The 7,844-nt window shown below is 51.5% G+C and overlaps 1 protein-coding gene across 3 annotated transcripts in view; it reads left to right on the top strand.

The window, feature by feature from the left end:
* The first annotated feature begins 363 nt into the window (after positions 1-363).
* The window catches only part of PDGFRB (platelet derived growth factor receptor beta), a 50,495-nt gene continuing 43,014 nt past the window's right edge, over positions 364-7,844 (top strand). For 2 of the 3 annotated variants that reach the window (XM_007516401.3, XM_016185296.2), the window contains exon 1: positions 364-797. The gene's annotated coding sequence lies outside the window, so the exon portion shown is untranslated. Of the gene's footprint in view, positions 798-6,164; positions 6,253-7,844 lie in introns of all 3 variants that reach the window. The other variant, XM_060181051.1, reaches the window with a different exon arrangement.

Genomic DNA, 7,844 nt, shown 5'->3' with positions numbered 1-7,844 from the left:
CAGTCTCCCCCAGGGGAGGTGGGGGGAAGACTGCCACTCGAGACAGGCTGGGCCACTCTTTAATAAATGTGACTCAGCCACTGGAGGGTTGGCTGGTAGGCTGGCGTGGGCTCTGGAATTTCTAAACATCCCCTCACATCCTGAGCAAGCAGGCCACGGGGAGGTGGGTAAGCCCAGGGAGAAGAAGAAAAACAAAACAAAAAAAAACTGGGTCTGGGGGGATGGGAACGAGAAGGGGGGAACCTGAAATTGAAAACAGACACACGCGTCCACCCACCCCACCCACCGCCCCCCTTTCTCCCAGCTGAGCCAATCAGAGGTGGCCCTGCAGCCTTTCCCCCAAAGTGAGGGGGGGGGGAGCTCAGGGAAGCCCACAGTGGGGTGAGCAGTCCCTGCCCGCCCCGTCTGGGACCAGAATCGCTCTGTGAGCAACTTGGACAAGAGAGGAGAGGAGGAAGGAGAAGAAAGAGCCAGCCCTGCAGAGCAGCGCAACCGCTGCCTGTGCTGGGGTCTGTAGACCAAACAGCCAGACCCAGGGCTGCTGCCAACCAAGCAGCTCTCTCTCTCCTTGGGGATGCTTGAGGAGTGAGGCCACTCCTCAACCCTGCAGCCTCCCACACCCTCCATTCTCTGGACACTCCTGGAGCCTGCAACTGTCCTTCCAGCCTGAGTCCTCCCCAGTCGCTGCTGCCCTGTCTTCGGTTCAGCAAAGTCCTTTAGATAAAGGGCAGTGGGGAGGACTTCCTGGAGTTGGTGACAGCCCAGAACCTTCCTCAACACAAGACAGTGGCCACAAGGTAAGTGCTGGGACAGCCCCCTGTCCTGTGCCGCTTGCAACCGAACCGTGTTTCCTGGGTAGGTCGCAAAATGGAAAATCTTTTGAACAAAACCAGATGGGAGGAGGCTGCAAGACTATGGACGACTTCTTTCGTCTTCTCCTGCTCTGACTTCTTCTGGGCTGGGTGGGGGTCCTTATCAGACCACTGTCATCAGACACACCTCAGAGATTTCAGGGGGGCTGCCTAATGGGGGCCCCCAAAACACAGCACTGATTGTAGGGCACAGGGAGCAGCACTGTGGGAGCGCTGTGAGGGGCAGGAGAGAGAGGTTGAGAGATGATGATGGGCTGAAGAGACACAGAAAGGGGACCCAGCAGGGGCCAATAGTGTTCAGAGTCCCAGCCCCAAGCCTTGTCCCTAAGAATCTAACAGGCTTTAGGCCACTCGGCCTCCAGGCAACCTCTGGAGATTGAAATGGATTTGCAAATTTTCCAGATTCCTAAAATGTCCTTCCAAACCCCCAGTGGCTGGGAAAGGACAGCCAGGGGCCCCAGACTAACAGAGCTTTCAGGCAGCAGGGGCTCGGTGCAAATCAGGAAGCTCCTCCAGAAAATGTGTGTGGGGGGGGAGATCTCTGAGAATCTTCCCTCCAGGGGCAGGCAGCTATGGCCTCCTCACTGTCTCTCCTTCTCCACGCCATCCCAGAAACAGAGGTCAGACCGACCACAATACCTTCCTTGGCTTCAGCACAGAAAGCCCCAGCTCCCAGTGGATAGACACTCATTCCATGCCAGGACTGACGCATGACCTCATGTGACACTCATGTAGTCAGCAAGTCCAGAGGCCAAGCTCAAAGCTCAGAGCATGTGAGCTGGGGCCTCATCATTCCAGACTTGGATCTAGAATTCCTGCCAGTCCCAGAAGGGATTTGCATCTTCCTGCCTGGAAGTTTGCCTCCCTGTTTCTCTATCTGGCATGGTCTTCTTCATTGCTTCCACTTTCCTTTCAAAGATCCTTCATGCTCTGCCTCCTCCAGGCAGCCTCCCTGGGTTCTTCCAGTCTTTCATGTACTTGCCATGACTTTCATGCTAGAGCTTTGTTGCTTGGCTCTTTCTCCCTGTGTGGGCCCTGTGTGCACGACAGAAACTATCAAGTCCCAGGTATTCCCATCTTCTGCACTGTCCCTCACATCACTGAGTGGGCAGTGGGCCCCAGGAAACGTGATAGCGAAAGGGAGGAGGGACTCCCTGGGAATCATCTGTCCCTAAGTGTGTTCCCAGGCACCTTCCCTCCCTTTGGTGGCCTTCTGGAATGCCACACTTTGTCTCTGGGCTGTGTGTTCCTATTTCAGGCAGGAAGGAGTGTCCTTATTCACATGCCATTTTCCAAAGTCCTGTCCCCCACCCCCATGCCCTGTCCATGAGAAGGGCCCAGCATTCGCAGCACTTGAGGACACGAGGACTGACTTGGTCACTTTTGTGATGTTCTTACTCCATGGCAGACACATAATCTGAGGCCATTCATGCCCATGAGCCCCTCAGTAAGGTCTTTGGAATCCAAAGTGTCAAAGTCTTCTTTGCAGACAGGGAAACTGAAGCTCAGAGAAGCTAAGTGACTTGTCCAAGGTCACACAATAGAGCAGGTAGGTAAACTGTGATCTGCCTGAGCTCAAGCACTTAAGTCTCTGGCTGCCAAGGAGGCCCTGGTTAGAAGGTGAGCATCTCTACCCACCCCACCTCACTGCCTCCCCACTACTGCAGGCCTGCTCCCCACCCCCATCCACACAGTTCCAGGCCTGCCTCAAACCTCCTCCCACTCCCACTCCCCCTCCCATTGGTTCTGACTGAGGAAGGAGCCCATCTGGCTGCCCTCTCCTCTGTGGGAAGAAGAGTGGAGACTCATAATTGCCCACAGATGTGGGGCAGCAAAAGCGCCCCAGGCCTGGGAAGCAGAAACTCTCTCCTTGATTCCTCTCACTGGGCTGCGTCTACGGCGGGAAGGTGGTGGGCACATGGGGTGTGGGCATCAGATACCCAGTACAGAGAGCCCCTCCTCCCCACTGTGTAGCTTCTGCTGGGCCATGTCACCCTAAGCCAGCACTGTGCACATTGGGCCTCAGCTCTGCTCTGTGTTCAGTGGCAGGGCCCTCTGTGGGCTCTGTTGAGGTAGGTATAGGTGATTAGCATGGGGCTGGCCTAACACCATAGGCTGAGATAGGGCTGTTCTCCCTCCTTCATTGAGTGACTTGACTATGAACTTGACCTGCAACCAGCAAAGGGCTCTGCCCGCAGCTGGGGACCTGGATACATCAGATGTCCCTAAAGGCTATCTGTGTCTTGCAGACACCAGCTGACTCTGTGGCAAGGTGCTTCCTGGGTTGAAGGAGGGGATGCAGGACTTTGGCTCAAGACAGGCTGCTGAGTGATCGCGAGGGAGGGAGGGATGAGAGAGCTCTGAAATATCTTTGGAATATACTTCCTGGGCCAGTAAAATAGCTCACTTGGGTAGTGTGCTGCTTTACCACGTGTGTGACCCAGGTTTGAGCCTGGCCAACACAGTGAAGGTGACAATTGTGATTTCTTTCACTCTTGCTGCCTCCATCTTAAAAAAAGAAAAGGAGGGGAGGTGGCGCAGCAGGTTAAGCGCACATGGTGCAAAGCGCAAGGACTGTCACAAGGATCCCGGTTCAAGCCCCCAGCTCCCCACCTGCAGAAGAGTCACTTCACAGGGGGTGAAGCAGGTCTGTAGGTGTCTATCTTTCTCTCCCCATCTCTGTCTTCCCTTCCTCTCTTGATTTCTCTCTGTCCTATCCAAAAACAAATGACAACAACAATAATAATAACCACAACAAGGCTACAACAACAAGAGCAACAAGGGGGGGAGGGGAATGGCCTCCAGGAGCAGTGGATTCATGGTGCAGGCACTGAGCCCCAGCAATAACCCTGGAGGCAAACAAAAAAAGAAAAGAAAAGGGGCTAGGTGGTGGCGCACCTGGTTGAGCGCATATGTTACAATGTGCAAGGACCAGGTTCAAGCCCCCCACCTACAGGGGCAAGCTTCACAAGTAGTGAAGCAGTGTTGCAGGTATCTCTCTGTCTCTCTCCCTCTCTATTGTCCCTCTCCTCTTGATTTCTGGCTGTCTCTAGGCAATAAAGATAATAATAACAAATAAAAAAAAACCCAAAATATTAAAAAAAAAAAAAAAAAAGGTGTCAGTCTTCTCCACCAACCTCACTTCTCGCACACGGCTCAGTGAGGGTTAGGGATAGCTTCCTCTCTCTGCCCCAAAGCAAACCCCCCACCCACTCCTTCCTACCCTAACCAGGAGGGTGAGGAGGAGAGGAGAGGGACTTTGGGTGCAGAATTCTCCAGGGTCAGAATTGTCAGGTCTTAGCTACATATCAGGTCCCACTTTCTTAGCAGTTTCACTGAACTTGATACCCACAGCCTTAAAGCTCTCTGCTATATTATCCCTCAGCACCGAGGACAGGCCAGACATTCAACAAGTGCTTAATAAATATTTGCTGAACTAATTTATTTATTTATTCATGAGAAAGAAAGCAGAGAGAGAAAGAACCAGTCATCACTCTGATACATGTGCTGCCAGGGATTGAACTTGGGACTTCATGCTTGAGAGTCCAGTGCCTTAGCCACTGAGCCACCTCCCGGAGCACATTGCTGAACTAATTTAATCATCACAACAATTTTCAGGAGTCAATATACATACTCTCTGTTCTAATATGAGAGAGTGACCAGAGAGGTTAAGCCAGAATCCCACAGCAAGGAGGTGGCTGGTCTGGGATCAATACTTTGTGATTTTGACATCAAAGAGTCTGAGTGGGGTTGGGCCCATGCTGGGGGTTTGGGGGCAGGAGTATAGTAGAAACTCCGAACATGCAAGCATATACTTCTGCTATGGGGGGCACCTGACACCCCAAAAAAGGATCTCTGGGCCCTGGAAGTTATCCTGTGTAAGGTGGGTGAGTCAATGCCCCTCTGGATCTCCGTCTTCCTGAATGCAAAGCCAGAGGGTTGAAGCAGATGATCCTGAGCTGCTACCAGCCCCCCAGCAAGGCCTGCTCCCCAGACAGCCCAGCACAGATTGGCAGCTGCTCAGACCCCGTGTGAGTTCAGAGATCACACTGATATTTCACAGTGAAGGGTGTGTTCTTACCCTTGTTCTCTGGATTACTGAAAGTGGTCAGAATCGATGACCACAAATGGAAAAAACATAATCTGAACAAGGAGGAGGCTTTTTATGACCATCAGGGCAGCCCCTTAATGCACTGTTTCTCTGAGCTCTGAAGGCCTGAGCCCCCAGTTCCTACGTGCCTACATGCTAAGAAAGGAAGACTGGTAGGGGGGCACTAACAGGGGCATGTGTAGCCACTGGGACCCTCTGGGTCCCAATGGTGGTTTGTTGTCGAACTTCATGTGCTCTGATTTCAAGAGAAAGCCAGGCTCTCACTCTACAGTTGACAGGTAGATAGGGGGGTGGGCCCCCCCAATTAAGGGTCTGGCTGAAGGAGTGCCTCACAGGAGGAAAGAGCATGGCTTCACATTCCTGTCACCTCCACTGTAGGAGCCCACTTAAAATTTTCCAAAGACTCCAGTCTCAGAGCCTGCAGATAAAAGGGCTTCCTAGGACCCAAGAAAAAGCATAATGGTTCTGCAAAATATTTTCATGCCTTAGGCTTCAAAGTCCCATGTTCAATCCACCACATCACCATAAGCCAGAGCTAAACAATGGTCTGGGCAAAAAATAAAGTAAGATAAATAAATTAATAAATAAATAAATATTAAAGCTCTTTACCGGGGAGATAGCATGCTGGTTATGCTAAAAGACCTTCATGATTGAGGTTCCACAATTCCAGGTTCGATTTCAGGCAACACCATAAACCCAAGCTGAACAGTCCTCATATACTATATATCCAAAGCAAAATAATTATCGGGTAAAGAGCTTCTTGAACCCTAAGGTCTTGGATCCTGCTTTCTGCCCACCTCCCCCCCCCATATCCCCACCTCCACCCCAGTGCAGACACTTGAAATCAAAGTCTGATGCTTTCACTGCATTAGTGCCTACTCTCCCTCCTCCCTTTGATGTCTCAGGTGCCCAAAGCCTTTCATCTGCCAGCTCCCCAACCCTGTGATGGAGAGGGATGTCCCTTGGGCTGGGGCAGCTCTTAAATGGCAGAGATGAAATGAGCTCTGGGTGGGTGGGGGGGCTGTCACTCAGGTCAACCTCTTTACCGTATGAGGGAGAAACAGAGGTGCAGAGGGGAGTGGGGTACAGTCAGGTTGTACTGATCTTCTACCACCGCACTGATGCCAGGGGGGCCCAAGAGTCTGGTTCCTCTGCACCTTCTCTTCCTGGTTCATATCCAGAGCATAACCCCTCCCTGGTCTGAGGCCAAAGGGAAGACTGGGCTGAAGAAGTGTGCCACCACCCCAGTCCAAAAGAGGATGCCCCCAGGTAGTGTTCTGAGTTGTAAAGACCCTGTGGCCAGGTCACGTCTTCATTCTGGCACAATTCCCCTTGATGTTAAGGTGGGGAGGGAGGTGGCTGACAAGGAGGTTAACTTGATGACCTAAAGGTTTCTGCCCTGTCTGCCCTTGTCCCCTAGAAGAGACCCTGAGGCCAGGTCACTTCTCCATTCTGGTACAATTTCCCTTTGTGTGGTGGTGGTGGTGGTGATGGATGGGGTGGGGTGGGGTGGGGGGAGATAGGCAAAAAGGAAAGAAAGTTGGTGACCTTAAAGGTTCTGCCCTGTCTTCCTTTGTTCCCCAGACTCCCCTTGTGGTGTTGTCACATCCTGCTACTTCCCATATCACCTCTGGTCCCAGGAAGTAGAGCTGAAAGAAAGGCCTGTGATCCAAACAGCTCCTCCACTCCTGAGGCTGAGCCTAAATGAGTGTGTGTGTGTGTGGGGGGGAGGCTTCTAGAGTCAACTCTAAAGGACAAAATGTCTTGGCCCTTTCTAGGCCATGGCATTGACTTGCAGTAAACGCTCAGTGGGATATAAGCGACTCTTGTCTTGTATTTATGTCCTCATTAACCCTAGGGATGGGGCTTACCTGCTGAATGGATAGTGAAATAGTGATACAGAGGTGGGTAAACAGAAGGATGGATGGATGGATGGTCAGATGGGTAGTTGGATGGCTGGCTGGTTGGATGAATGGCTGGTTGGATGGGTGAGTGGGTGTATAGATACGTGAGTGAATGGGTTGGTAGGTGATTGGTTGATGGATGGATAGATGGTAAGTGGATGGATGGATGGATGGATGGGTGGGTGAGTGGATGGATGGATGGATGGATGGATGGATGATTAAATTAACCACTGGAAAGACAGAAGGAAGGAAGGATGGATGGATGGATGACTTCTGTTTTAGTCCAGGGAATAGGGATGACCTCACAAACATCTAACTTTTGCAGTCATCAAGGCTTCCATGTTAAAAAGGGCTTTGTATTTGAAATTCTTAATGTTTGAATAAGTTGCCCTACATTTTCATGGTGAACTCAGCTCTAGTTATTTAACTGGTCCTGCCAGCAGCTCGAGGATGAGTTTGAGATGACTTTATCCCTGACATTGCCCTCCAACACACATGCCCCTACAAAATGCCAATCTGCTTCTGTTAGCCTTCTTTATGGAGGGGCCAACCTCCCCACCCCCTACCTCCATGCATGGAGTTACACCACTCAGTGACAAGTCCCTGCCTTCAAATCAATATCCTAATAAATGGGCTTCCCAGCACCTCCTGGGAAAAGCAGGTCTTACCAGCACCCCAGACCTTTTCCAAAGTCATCCCTGTCCTCCTAACTCCCACCCAGTTAGTTACTGTCCTCTTTGCTGAGGAGCCCCTATTTCTAAACTTTCAGGCCTCTCTCTGCCATTTCTCCCAATGGTCCTTGAAGTGTCCCACTATCCTCACTGTTCAGACTTTAGAGACTGTTTGGTGCCCTTCCCTGGTATCACATCCACCAAAGAGTCCTGCCAGCCCTGGAACCTGGCTCAAGACCACCCCTTCCTGCAGGAATATCTGTGTATTCATAGTAGCTAATGCTTA

This window comes from Erinaceus europaeus, chromosome 2, assembly GCF_950295315.1.
Source record: "Erinaceus europaeus chromosome 2, mEriEur2.1, whole genome shotgun sequence".
NCBI lineage: Eukaryota > Metazoa > Chordata > Mammalia > Eulipotyphla > Erinaceidae > Erinaceus > Erinaceus europaeus.
The sequence above is the reverse complement of the archived record's forward strand: the minus strand, read 5'-3'. Positions and strand labels throughout refer to the sequence as shown.